The sequence below is a fragment of the Enhydra lutris genome, unplaced genomic scaffold (assembly GCF_002288905.1).
Source record: "Enhydra lutris kenyoni isolate GAN:26980312 unplaced genomic scaffold, ASM228890v2 scaffoldscaffold52, whole genome shotgun sequence".
Classification (NCBI taxonomy): domain Eukaryota; kingdom Metazoa; phylum Chordata; class Mammalia; order Carnivora; family Mustelidae; genus Enhydra; species Enhydra lutris.
The window spans coordinates 6679746-6694416 of NW_019154136.1; the positions used below are offsets into that span (position 1 = coordinate 6679746).

Genomic DNA, 14671 nt, shown 5'->3' on the forward strand with positions numbered 1-14671 from the left:
GCTAAGCATGATACCCTCTAGTTCCATCCACGTCGTCGCAAATGGCAAGATTTCATTTCTTTTGATGGCTGCATAGTATTCCATTGTGTATATATACCACATCTTCTTTATCCATTCGTCTGTTGATGGACATCTAGGTTCTTTCCATAGTTTGGCTATTGTAGACATTGCTGCTATAAACATTCGGGTGCACGTGCCCCTTCGGATCACTACGTTTGTATCTTTAGGGTAAATACCCAGCAGTGCAATTGCTGGGTCATAGGGTAGTTCTATTTTCAACATTTTTTTTTTTTATTAAAGATTTTATTTATTTATTTGACAGAGAGAAATCACAAGTAGGCAGAGAGGCAGGCAGAGAGAGAGGAGGAAGCAGGCTCCCTGCTGAGCAGAAAGCCCGATGTGGGGCTTGAACCCAGGACCTGGGATCATGACCTGAGCCGAAGGCAGCGGCTTAACCCACTGAGCCACCCAGGCGCCCCTATTTTCAACATTTTGAGGAACCGGATGGAGATATTTTTTATCTTGATTAAGCTGTTGGTTATGTTGGTTATCAAAATGCATTGACTTGTCCCTTAAGATTTAAGCATTTTCCTGTAGGTAAATTTACCTCAATTTAAAAAAATGTGTACAGGAATTTAATCAACTAATTTATATATGGTGCTGATTGTTCAATGGAGTTATGTCTGCTCAGGTTGAGCTAGTTAAACATTGATTCAGGACCCCCCTGAGAGTGATTATTCTCGGTTTTATAAAATTTCTTGGATTTATGAATAGAATAATGAGATTCATAACTTGAATCTAAAAGCTTAAGGAAAACTGCACAGTGATTTGTTGATATAGCTACAGTGCTTGGGCAAGTATCCTCATGGTCTTTAAAGGCACGTCTAATTCCCTCTCCTAGTCGGTTAGACTCCCCAGGAGTAAGATAGTATCTTTCTTTTCCTAGTACGCCTGGCAGTTAGCACAAGGCACATGGCTATTGATGAGAAAACAGGACCCTCCCAGAGAGACCAGCTGCCTCCTTCTGTCCTCCCTCTGTCACTTGTCAGTGCATTCACGTAGATCAGCGCATCAGGTAAATTCTCATCCTGAAGGGCAGGGAAAGGAGCCTTCTTGAGAAGACCATATGCAGGACAGGGTTGGTGTGATGCCAGGTCTCAGAGGCCGTAATTCCCACAGGCAGTAGCAGGATGGGTGATCCACGCTGGGAGCTCTTCCCAGCACAAGGGTTCTGTCACCGGAAGTGGGCTAAGAGAATGGGGTTGGCGGAGGGAAGTCAAGAATGCCAGAACTCTCCATTGGGTCATTGCTGAGCCCTTAAAGGATGTCACAGTGGGTCTTCCCCATCCCCTTATAAATCAGTCTCTTTCCTCTTGATTTTCTGGGATAGCCTTTCTATCCGTTCTGGTTTGTAAAAGACAAAATAACCCCAGATAGCCACTTTGAATCAAGTTGGGGGGAATATTTGTGAACGCTTTCACACATGGAAGATGGCTAGTCAGCCTAGGTCTGAAGATGATATATGGGGTGACATTTTCAATATCAGACTCTCTTTCTCCCCCCCCCCCCCGCCCCATATCAGACTATCTCGATCTCCAGCGCACACACGCACGCACGCGCGCCTCGCCATACCTCAGAATCGGCAACGGACAGACACCTGAATTCTATGGTCTTTCCTTTTCTCTTCCAGACCAGGTTAGATTCACTTTCCCCTGTCCTTTCGGCAAAGCCCGTTGTGTACAGTGATCGCGCCCTGCGGTTTCCCTCTCCTCTCCCTTCCGCCGCCCTCGTCACTTTCACCAGCACCGCCGCTACCACGCGGAAGCACGGACAGCTTCATTCTTCTTTTTTTTTTGTTTAAAGAAAGAGTGAGACGGCACATGGCAGAGGAGAGGGAGAGAGAGAATCTTAAGCAGGTTTCACACCCAGCATGGAGCCCAACGTGGGGCTCGATCTCACGACCCTGAGATCATGACCTGCGCCAAAATCCAAAAGTCAGACTCTTCACCGACAGAGCCATCCAGGCGCCCCAAGCATGGATAGTTCCGCAGAGAGATGGTGCAGACCGATGAGGACAAGGATACAAAGGAAATCAATTAGGAGAAGGCTTTTCATGAGGGGCAGTAAACTATAGCTGGCTTTGGTGTTTCTCTGTCCGGTCCCAGATAATTAATTCAAGATACATGCTCGTTGCGCCCTACATGTTGTTGAAATCTACATCCTTACTCCCCTACAGACATGCTCTGTTTTTCCTCTGCTCTGGTGCCTTCCTCATCTTCCTCACCCCGGGTTTCCCAGCTCCCGTCTTGCTCACTCTGATCTTCAAAGGCCAGTCTCACTTCCATATTCTGAAGCAAACCTTCCCCCTGCTACTCACACACACCAGCTGCGCCATTTCTGAAACCCTCTGGAATCATCCCATCCAACTGAAATATGATGGGAGCCATGTGTGTAGTCTGAGATCTCCAAGTAACGACATTTTTTAAAAAGTAGAGACAAAGAGGTAAAATTAATTTTACTGGTACATTTTACTTGACCTGATAGATTCAAAAAATTATTGTTTCAACATGTCATCAACACACAAAGGATTCATATACGTGTTTCATATTCACGGCACACCTCAGTTCAGACTGTTTCAAGTGCTCCCAAACCACAGGGGGCTGGTAGCTGCCATGTTGGACCACAGAGCTCTAGAACTTTCTAAGCCCATAGTTTAGCACTTAAGTGTGTATGCAGTCGGCGTGTTTGCTGGTTGTTCTCTAATGAAGTCACTGTCTTTGGAGGGCAGAGTTTGTTCCGGGTGCCAGTGTGGCGCTTTTTTGCACACTGTGGGCACTCAGCAAGTCTGTGGACTGCTTCCGTGTGACCCCCGTACACCGCTAACACTCGTGGAGAGACAGGCGTGTCCTCATCTCCTCTCATGTACATTCCCCAGCTACTAGGGCCGTCGCAGAGATCTCTGGAAAACAGCAGCTCTGGCCGCCCTATGCTTGAAGTGGAGAGGGAAGTAAAACTTGCAGCAAAGCGGGGACTGCATGGAAAATCTAGATCGCTGGCACAGTCACAGCAGCGCTGCATCGAGACTCGTGTGCGGTTCCTCGTTCTCTGCATCGAGCTCGCAAGGGGAGTGCTGGCGTGTTGAGTTTGGTGCAAAATGTTTCTTCCTTGAGCGCGGCATCGGAGAAGCGCGCCGCCGAAGAGGGGCTTTCCCAAAGGAGGGTGATTGCTTTCGTATGGGTGACATAGCCTCGATCTCAGCTCCGCGGAAAGGTGGGGCGCCCGGGCTGACACTGGCACCAGCCGCCAGCGCCAAGAGGACACATGCGAGGCCAACCTAAGTCAGGCTCCAGCCACTTAAACAAAGGATTGCTTTCATTTTTGCCGAATACACTATTTTTCCTTCTGTTTTTCATGAAATGGCCTTAAAGAATTCCTCTTGTTTGTGGTCTCGAAAAAATTAGAACTATGCCCATGAGGCCCGCCTTGAAGGGTTCTAGTAAACAATAAGAAGGCTTTGTTCTTGGTAATAAAATGAAAGCAAGCAGTGTTTCCATTACCTGGCAGGATGCCGCCCCCCCACTAGCCCCTGATCCTGACAAATGTAATCAGAGCATTTTGTTTCCCAGTTAGGAGGTGAGAAGGCAACATCTGTCAGGTTTGTGTATAGAAATATAGTTGACCTTTCAGATAATGGAGAGAGAGAGTGAGAGCGAGAGAGAGAGAGAGAGAGGGAGGCCCTTCTTTGCATAATCCCTGACTTAAGTATTTTAAGACTTGATTTTACTCTAGAAGACTACCTACTGAGGCTTCAAACTGGAAAGCCATCGTTTTAGAAAGACAGTAGTAATTAACCAATGAGTTGGAATGATGGAAAGATCTAGGGGTCTCTAGATAAAAGAAATTTATCTGGTTTTTTTTTTCAGTCCGACTCACTAGATTTCATGGGTTTTCTTTGCTGGGTAACTTTGCCTGCCGCTTCTCAGATGTAGACCTATTTACGGTCAGTTGTAAATTAACCTTTGTGGGTTGATTGTGGCCCTAAGCAAAAAAACGACCAAGGTCAGGATAGAAAACACTGTCAGATACAGACTCTCTTCAGCCCTGCAATTAGTCCGAAGTCATTGGGGCTATAGAGTCAGCTGGACGAGTGTGACACAGGTGCCTCCTGACATCCTCTAGAGCTCTTCTTAAGAAATGTCCGGATCATAGTCACCTCTAACGCAGGTGCTTCTGTCTGAAATGGTCAGCGCCATGCCCTTAGAGCACTCCCCAGTCCTGTGTCTCCTGGCCCGAGAGCCTCCTTTCCTCTGGAAGCTGCTAAGACTCCGACTGGTGTCTCCCCCACCGAGGTTTCCCCACCCACCTGTTAATTCCAGGGGAGAATCGCTGCCCAGCCGCCCCCAACAGCCCTCAGCTGGCCACCGATGGGAGATATGACATACATACTGCACTTTCTTCCCATCAGCTGGACTCTTCTGCAGTTTCCCAAAGTCACCCACTGGGATTAATCTCCAGCTGCCCACCATGGTGGAGACAAGGCACACTCTCCCAGCTTCATACCTTTCCCCTTCTCACCTCCCGAGCCCCTCCTGGTGTTGCCCTGCAGTGACTTGTACTCCCAGCGCAGGGTCCTGCCCTGCTTCCTGGAGGGAGAACCACAGGCCGCCTCTAAAATGGAACGAGCGACAGCACGCACTGCTTTTCCCCGTCGTGCCCCCAGCTCACACGATCAGTTTCCCTAAACTCTCCTGTGTTTTGTGTTCTTTGGATAAATGTGAATATTAAACACTGGGCAGCAAAGATATTTAAAAATCGGTCTACCAGCTTCTGCTGGCTTTCTAGAGTCACGACAGCCAGGCAAGGGATCACTAATGTTACCTGTGGATGCGGCGGGAAGACAGATCGGCACTTAGCATTTTCCAGTTGCGCTTGGAGGCGGAGGGCTTACCGGTGACACAAAGGAATGTATTTCACTCACTGTAAGGCAGCTGAAGAGCAGGGATTCCCATCCTCCTCCGTAACTTTGCAGGGGAGCGGATGGCATCTGTCTTTGAGTACCTCAAGCCTGAATAGAAGTTCAACTTTGTATTTTTCCAGTACACCGCTATTCGGGAATCATGGCATAACAACTGAAAAGAATGCCACTTAATGAGAAATGACACGGAGGATGAGTAATGTAAGGTCATGGGATAGAAGCTTCCTCTTTCCATTAGAAATGACTTCCCTTCCCTGAGGTGGATCACCTCTGTCCTCCCCAGCAACTCGATTAACCATCCCCTTCCATAAATTATTTTTTAGCTTCTGACCACAGTGTGACTTTTGCCAAATACGTTCGTTGAAAATTACTTAATATTAAGTAGCACTTTTCAGAAACTTTACAAAAAAGACTTGATAGATACAAGCGTCCAGGGCAGGTTAATAGATTTTTTTTTTTTTATCATTCTGCGTGCCCAGCCCAAACGGAAGGGTGTGAAGCATTTGTTTTATGAAGTGTGTCATTAATAAGAGAAAGGAAGGGAGGAGTTTACTGTTTTTGAATGAATTATTAGCAACACCTTCCATTCTGCTGTTGCTTTTTGGAACTGCTTCGAACAGTTACCATTTAACACAAAAAGAAAAGTCTGGCGCGTTAATGCCAAGAATGTGAGTTTGAAGTCAGTCGAGTGGGCTCTGAGGAAGACAGCAGGAAGAGCTGCGTTATTCTAACTGTGACAGAAGCCAGCAGGACGTCGGGGCTGGGGGAGAGAGGAAAAGCCATACTGCAAGTATATTTTCATTTTCTAATTGAAATCCCGTGAATCCTCAGTAATTGCAATTAGTCATGCCCGGACAAGAGAAAACGTGTGTTTATCAAGCACCTACTGTGCGCCACAGAGAGTCTACAGATATTTTCATCGAAAGTATGCAAACGAGAAGACATTCTTACACAGATTGGGCATTTTTCATACCTGCAGCTCTCTGATTACAATGTCTATGATCTTTTCCTCTGTGCTAGACGTTGGCAGACTATGACCCTTGGGCCAAATCTGACTTGTCACCTGTTTTCCTAAATAAAGTTTTATTGGAACACAACCACACCCATTTAATTCCTTCTTGTCAGAGGCGGCTCTCCTACCACAACAGCAGTGCTGAGTAGCTACAACAGAGACCATGTGGTCCACAGAGCTGAAATGGTCTAGCCCTTTACAGCAAAGTCTCCCAACTCCTGCTTTACATTTGGGAAGATTCGTCTCTGTCCCCACCCTCCCCCACCCCACTGAATCAGGGAGGAGCCTTTAGAGAGTGCCTTTGGGATCTGAAAATAACTCCAGAAATTCTGGAGTTAGTTCTCATGTTATGGCTTCCCAAGTCATTGTTTCGGTGACAGATGTAGATGGAAAAAAAATTTCAATTCATGCTATTAAGTCCTGCAGGTAATCAGCCCGGGCTGACTGGTCCTACAACTTGTAGCTTTGACTCTGTGTGGACATTCCAGATAAAAAGACTTTCTGAACAATAGTAATAGTTATCATTTATTGAGTTATTACTGTGTGCCAGACATTTTTTCAGTGGTTTTTCGTGTACAAATTCATTTAGCTCTCACCCCAAGCTACCCCAGGGTTTCCCTGCTGTGGCGGGGGCTGTTCCAGGCATTGCTGGATGTTTGTTGGGCGGCGTGTCTGGCCTCCACCCACTTGTGCATCTCTGACCCACATCCTGCTTCTGACAACGGCGAATGTCTCCAGCACGTTGCCAGAGCCCCTTGGGAGAGCACCCCTTGGGAGAGAGAGTAAGAGGAACTTGAGAGGTGGAGAGTTTCTGCAAATACCCACGAACACATGGCTAGGAGGTAAGGAGGACCTGGCCTTCAGCCCCAGGAGGACTTCCGCAGGACCTTGAGTTCTGAACTACCGCCTCCTTTAGCCCTTGTTCACTCCAAATCATTTCACCTTGTCTGACGATTTCGCTTTACCGAAAAATTAACGACGACATCAACAGTGTCTTCGGTGGGCATGTTGTGTGTGCTTCTCTTGGGGAGACATTCCTTGGTGTGAAGCTTCAGAGTTTTAGGCGTTAGCAGTGATGCTCTCGCTGGCCGGTTTTATTGTATCGTCACAGTTGTGTTTCATTTATGAGAAGACTTTTTTATTGCCAGCTTACCACAGTGGGCTGCCATTTTTAATGGCATCGCACTGCCTAATCCAATGTTTAAGCTTCATAATCTTAGAAACCTCAAGAAAAGAGGATTTATTGTGAGGTTTCTGGGAGCTATTTTCCGATCCCATAACAAAAATATAGCAGAATTCCGTATGGAGAGTTCCCCAGCATGCAGACCTGGCCTCCTCTGGGCCAAAGCGTTTTCCCCCTTGTCACTCTGTGGCAAAGACGGGATTCTGAGAAGCGTCTGTCCATACTGTCACTACTTCCCCTTCTCACCAAAAGCACTTTATGAAAGGATTCCATTTTTTATTTTTCTGAAAAACCTGTCTCTTTGGCTTTCAAGTTTCAGTTGAAAGTGTTCAACTTTAGGGGCGCCTGGGTGGCTCAGTGGGTTAAAGCCTCTGCCTTCGGCTCAGGTCATGATCCCGGGGTCCTGGGATCGAGCCCCGCATCGGGCTCTCTGCTCAGCAGGGAGCCTGCTTCCTTCTCTCTCTGCCTGCCTCTCTGCCTACTTGTGATCTCTGTCTGTCAAATAAATATAATAAAATCTTTTAAAAAAGTGTTCAACTTTAAATGAACATATAAAATATTGTCTTGTACTCCAGTTTCTCCCCCAAAGACAGGGACCCTGGGAACTTGGCCACTTTTCCCTCTGTCATCCACTTGAGCTAGGTCCACAAATATTTGACTTTGGTGTAAGAGAGTTTTAGGGTGAAGATTACATATAAACATATTAGATGAATTACAGTAATACAGTCTGCTCTTACTCAATTCTCTTTGGCTCAGTTTTATATACAAACTCAAGTGTTAGAGTCTCTTTCATTGTTCCTTCTGGCAGCTCTGTCTAACTTCTGCCCCAGGGTCTGGAATGTTCATTACAGCTGCCTTTGGCAATAAAACCCAAAGCACCCTCAGATCCTCGTATTTCTCTTCACACCTGGACAGCAACGCATGGCCGGGCACAGAGCCCACCTGCATACAGGCTTTCCCTGTACCCTCTTCTTCCTGGCCAAATTATCAGCTTATCTGTGGCTCTGTTGTGTTTCCGTTGCTCCAGCCCCAGGCAGATGGGAATGAACTCCTCCAGTGTTTTTCTTTTGTAGTGAGTTGGGTTTGTTATAGATGTTATAGCATATAACAATATGAAATAATGGTGTTACTAAGACATAATAATAACACTAACCCCTTGAAATCTGGATGCAGACTCAAAATGACATATACTTAGTAACAGAAAAAAGCGCTGTTGAGTTTAACCAATAACAACATCAGCATAACATAAAATAGAAAAGGGTTTTGGGGCACCTGGGTGGCTCATTCGGTTGAGCATCTGCCTTTGGCTCAGGTCATGATCCCAGGGCCCTGGGATCGAGCCTCACATCGGGCTCCCTGCTCAGTGGGGAGCCTGCTTCTCCCTCTCTCTCTGCCTGCTGCTCTGCCTACTTGTGATCTATGTCTGTCAAATAAATAAATAAAATCTTTAAAACAATAGGAAAAAATTTTAACCTTTCTCATGGTCACCTTAATTTGAATCACGGTACAGCTTTGCTTTTGCCATGAGAACCCATTCTAGGCGAATTTGTAAAGTAGACCTTTGTCTCTTAAAGCCCCAACCTCATCCATAGTGATTTTAAGGATAGCAAGGTTTAGAATCTTCGACCAAGGGGGTCGCAGTTTGATGGAACAGTTTCAAGAGTGCACTGATGGTGGGCCTGTGTTGTAGGGGCAGTCTCCGGGGCTGTGCAGGCGGGGGGGGGGGGGGGTGGGGGTGTAGGGAGGTGTGGGGCAACATTCTCATTCCCAACATTTACATTCTCAACATTCACATTCTCAACGTGAATGGTGGCCTCTGGGATGTGTAATGCCACCACCCCTCCTTCCTCCACACCCTGAAATGAAATTTCCTTTTTCCGACACATCAGCCTCATCCTCTCCAAAGTTTAGTCCGCTGTTCGCATCTGTGTATGAATAGAAGGTGATCTGCCAGGTCAGTATGTCCCTCTCACGAGGGGCATTAAAAGGTTCTGGTCTCAAAATCTAGAGATGGCTAGCCCATTTCAACAAAGCATTTCAAAATGAGAAAATGAGGATTTCTAAAATGCACCCATGTGACATGGCAACATACTGTTTCCCCATTGATGTCACCTTCTAAGGGTTTCATAAAGTATTTCTAAAGATGTTAAGGCCACATGTGGCTGAAATCTAATGGTGTTTATACTCTGCACCGAACATCTCATTTTGCAGTCGAATACAAGTCAAATTAAAAGAGCAAGTTTTTAGAAATACTTAGAAACTGTTTACAGACTGCTAAAGAACATTTTGCAGACACGTAGTCCAATTTTTAGTGTGTATGTAATTAAATCCTTTTAATGTTTATACGTATATGACAAGAACAAAATAAGAAATTGTCCGCCTCACCCCACCCCTTCTGTGAAATGCCGTAACACTATTATACCGTAAAACTTAACGGGGGGGCTTTTTACTGGGCATGGCTAACCAAGTGCTCTGGAGAAAATAGCTAACCCGTTTATGTTATCATTAACAACACCAGGGAATGAGTACCTAGGAAAGCAGATAAACCTTGCACCCAGGGGCGACTCCCACGGGACCACCTCTGACTGTTGGTGTCTGACGTGAGTGCTGAATGAGATCTCAGGGCTAGTAGGTGGAGACAGGAGTGTTGGCCTTCTACGCTCGCATCATTGTTTGACTTTCTCATTTCTCTTTCATCAATAGGCTGTAAAGGATGAGATAGTCATAGTCTGTCAATGAGAAGAGTCAAAACTACCATAGGAGCAGGAGAGAGTGGGGTACCCACTCTCCAAGCCAGGCTGTTCTTCTGTGTCTTACGTAATTTCCCTTCTCATTCTACCTTTCCTGCTCCCCAAGTCCTTGGGACCATTATGGGCACACTAGATAGTAGGTAAATCCATCGATTCTCGTCATTTGTGGTAGTTAGGGTCTAGAAAGTTGCCAGGAACACTGAATTGGCCAATACCAAACCATTGGTCTTTAGGGAAAGAGCCACACATGCACGCGCGCGCACACACCCCCACACACACACACACTCCTCACCTAGATTATATAATCTTAAATCTCGAGAGCAAGTCATCCTGGTAGATTCTATTGTCTTTGTTTTGAGAAAGAGAAAAGGAGGTTCCAGAGTGCTAAGTGACTTGCCTGAGGCTGACCCACTCACAGGTGCCAGAATTGGGACTCAAAACCCATCCACCTGGCCCCAGAGCCAAAGCTTCTTACACCACAGTGCGCTGTCCCTGTTGTCGCCATCCTTAGATTATAGAAGAGCTAAAGCAAGAAGGCCGAATGTGTCCTTATTCAACCTCACCTGGGTGCTAGGAGGGTGACTCATGTGTTTCTCGTGCTCTGAGCATGTCTGAAATGAACACAGAGAGGCCGCAAGTATTGATTTGGGGTTACAAATTAATCCTTAAGTTGGAGTGAGCACGTAAATCGCAAATACGGAATCTACAAATAATGAAGCTAGACTGTAGAATTTGTGTGGGGGGTTCCCGTTAAAAGCAGAGTTGGGAGTGCCAGCAAATACCTTTTCTATGTCTTTTGGCTGGTTCCTTTTCACCCCTGCAGAGACTTATCAGAGAGTTCTTGTACAGCCCATAAAATGGACCCTACTCTCAGCCGTGTTCAGTCACATTACCCTGTTTGGTTTCCTCTAGGCACTTGTCATGATCCCAAATTTTTATTTGTTTCTTGACTTGTTCAGCCTGTTCCCCTGTGCTTCTGTGTAAACTCTGTGATGATGGGGACTTTGTCTATCTTGGACGCCCTGCCTGCCCAGCGCTTGGAATGCTGTCTGAGACACCCTGGGAACCCAGTTGCTATTATTCGAATGAATAAATGAGTAGACCGATGAATGAATCAGTAGTTGTATGTGGGTCTTTCACAGTGAAGGCCACAAGTGTTTTATACAAGGAGCCTCGAGCTTACATGACACTGGCTGTGTCACTTGTAGTCTCAGATAAGGCATCAGGGCCTAAAAAGTAGAAAGAAGAAAAAACTTCTGCCAGAATTGAGTTTGGGTCTAACTTTAGAAGAATTACTTTAGAGCATTTTGCAAAGGGGTGAAGTTAGTACTAAGGACTAGAAACAGTGATGGGGGGAATGGTGTGTTTCAGAATGAGAAGAGAAGTCATAGCTGCAGACGTAGAGAGGTTGCGTGCTGAGCACATGGGTGAGGCCAGAAGAGAGAGGAGGTCAAGGTAACTGAGCTTCTTCTCATGAGGGACCGAGGTGACATTTACACATGAGTATGATTGAGATGAGAAAAAAAGCTAGTGGTGAGAAGCCTGGAATGGGAAGAGGCCTCATTCGAAGCTCCGTTTTGTCCTGTAATATCAAGGGCGCTGAAGAATATGTGCCCTATTTCCAATGCAGTCCAGAGGTGGGGTCCAGTAGTCACCTACCACTGGCCATCATTCCTAATTAGCCCCATCCCACTCTTGTCTTTAAGGTAGGGATGAAGAAGGTGGAGGTAGAGGTCAATGAAAGCAGGTTTGGGGGCTGTTTCTTTCATCCTTAGATTGGCTGTCTACTCAAAGCACTTCCATTGGCCTTAGTGATTCTGAGTCAAAAGATGTGGATCTGAAATTGAAAGCTGAAATCATAACCAGGAGCTGCCGGCTTCCAAACCAAACTTGGGAACTAGAAACACCTGAGTGCACTGCTAGCAACCAATAAACTATGCCGTATTTGGATTAATAGCCCTTAGAAGAAGTGAAATCCAATCAAATCATTAACTTCTTTTAAGTGACATATAAAACAGCAAAACTGTGGAAAATTTCTTTGTAGTGGAAGAGTTTTAGAAATATAGGATAGCATTCAACTTACTTTATTGTACCTTTTGGAATATAAGAATGCTAGGGTTACAAAAATTTGGAAGCTTCATCAAAGTATAAGAAGAGATTCAACTTTCCTGGTTTTAAAGGAAAGTCAATTCTGTGCTTTTTGAAAGATCTAAGGAAAATACTTGGCTGAAAATGAACAGATCATGTTTCCAAATTTCTGGGAATTTATATTTTGGGGCTGAGGTGGTTGTGGTATCAGCTTTCTCAAAACATATTTGGCTCAACAAAGTAGATTTCAGTCTCCTTTTTTTTTTGTAAAACAAATCTATCCATCATAAATATCAAATGATCAGAATTGGGATTAAATGGAACCCCATGTGATGATGGCAACTGGACCACTTTTCCCATCATAGAGTAACTCCAATCCCAATGATCTTCAGAGTGAAATGGATCCCAAACTAAATTGTAGTCTATGAGCAAAATGACTTCGCAGTATGGACACTACCACCTCAGATCTATGACTTCACAGTGTTACTTGTTTCCTCACATATTATTCCACATATTTACTACAATAATCCCACATGGCCAAGACAGCAGGTATTACTCACCTCATTTTACAAAATAGGAGAACTTAGAAATGGATGTTTTCCTTGACTTTCCCAATATCGTCCCTCCGCAAGTGTGTAGAGCTAGCACTCCACGCCACATTTCAGGGCACCCGCTCCAGAACTACCAGTGGGGTTGGATCAGGTTTACTCAAAGCCAGAATAGCATTCAGCACAGAATATGTTAGCAACAACATCAAAACCTGAGGACTTCGTGATTCGCTCAGTTGATTTTTGACAAAAGTGCTAAGACGCTTGAGTTGTCTTCCAGTTGTCTCTTCCATACACGGTGCTTAGACAACGGACTATCCATTAGTCAAAAGATACAGTTGGACCCTACTTTGCATCATACATAAAACTTAACTCAAAATGGCTTATAAACCTAAAGGTGAGAGATAAAACTTCTAGAGGAACGTGGAGGTGTACATCTCCATGACCTTGGATTAAGTTGCTTAGCTATGACATCAAAAGCACAAATGACGATAGAAAAGTGGGTAAATTGAACTCTATAAAAATTAAAAACTTTCATCAATCTCGGGGTCATGAGTTCGAGCCCACGTGGGGGTGTAAAGATTACTTAAACTTAGAAAAAACACCAAAGGGCATCACCAAGAAAATGAAAAGATTTGGGAAAGATGACTCATTTCATTCAACAGCCAAAGATCCCTGCCCTTAGGGAGCTTGCATCCCATTAGATTTACCTTGATTGTACGCTTGAGTGGTTTTGCTCTTAGGGCTCATTCTGGAACATACTTTTTAAGTATTAGGTGCCGCTTTCCAGAAATTTCACTTTCTCCATCGTAATGTGCCCTGGTTTCTATATGATTCCATCCTTTTCACAGCTCAGTTGTAGTCAGTTATTAAATTCAGTTTGAGGTCAAGGGGAAAGAGAAGAACTTTCTTGAGAGTAATGGCATTTTGAGTAAATATTTCCATGGGTAGCAAAGTTTATTTGGGAATCCTCAAAGGGAACTAGAAATGACAACAGAAAAGTAATGGTAAGAGAAATTGAGCCCAGTGATGAACTTCCTTGAGATACTAGCCCGAGTTCCATGTTCTGTACTTGTCCATCAAAATGCATCTTGTAATTTTATTCATTAAACATTTAGCCAGCAAGTCTGTGTGCTAATCTGACATAGGACCTGATCTTGGGGTTTGCCGCACATGGCCACTGACCATTATCTTCTCAAAAAGAAGATGTCTTGAGTACTCTCTCTGCTGTGTCTTGCAAGGATCAGGAATAAAACTCAAGGAATCTTGGCCTCTGGACACAGGACATGCTTTCTCTGAACAGCCGTCAATGGATTTTTATCCTGAACTTCTGACCCTACTTCCAGTCTATCTCATTCGGAGAGAATGGAATTACTGCAGTTAAATAAAGTATCCCAAATCAAAAGGGCTTAATGACTGGGCTGTGTCTCCTCCCTGAGATATGCTAGAGTAATCAATGATGCTATTGTCATTCTCTGTAACACTGCAACTTCTGTGCTGTGTTAAAATCATAAAACTCCTGCAGGCTCTCTCCATTTCCCACAGCTGTGATTTCTGGGTCTCTGTTTGCGAATAAGCATTTCAGAATTGTCATGAGGTGGAGGAAATAGCATGTGCAGAGTATTTCCCAAGCCCTGTTGCCAAGAATGAGCTAATTGTCATCCTCCCTTGCATATAATGTCTTAAAAACTTCAAATACAAGCCATTCTACAATCATCTACCTTTCCTAGAGAATGGCATGTGTTCATTGCAGAACCTCGGTCTTCTGGAAGTACACCAGAAGGAAAATCTTAAATTATGTCCTAAGATTAATAAAATAGTCAACCATCCTTTTTCTTTTTTGATGTTTTCTTGGTGATGAAATACAAAGTCGATGTCCGTATTTAAAAGAAAAGTTAAGTAAATATGATATAATCTTGCTACTTTGCTTCTGGAAAATTTGTTCAATGGATGTCAATAGTAATTTATTCTCCATAAAGGAATAATACTGTTTTTTTTAAACTTACTTTTTTGTTTAATTGGCCAAAATTACACTTTCTCTCAAGTTATAAAAGCAGGAATCACAAATATATTTCAAGCATCGATTTCCAACTAATTGGTAATAGCTACATATAT

At 44.5% G+C, this 14671-nt stretch overlaps 1 protein-coding gene across 2 annotated transcripts in view; it reads left to right on the forward strand.

Moving 5' to 3' along the window:
- The window catches only part of LOC111157160 (midline 1), a 112304-nt gene that overhangs the window by 56946 nt on the left and 40687 nt on the right, over positions 1–14671 (forward strand). The gene's annotated exons all lie outside the window — the stretch shown is intronic.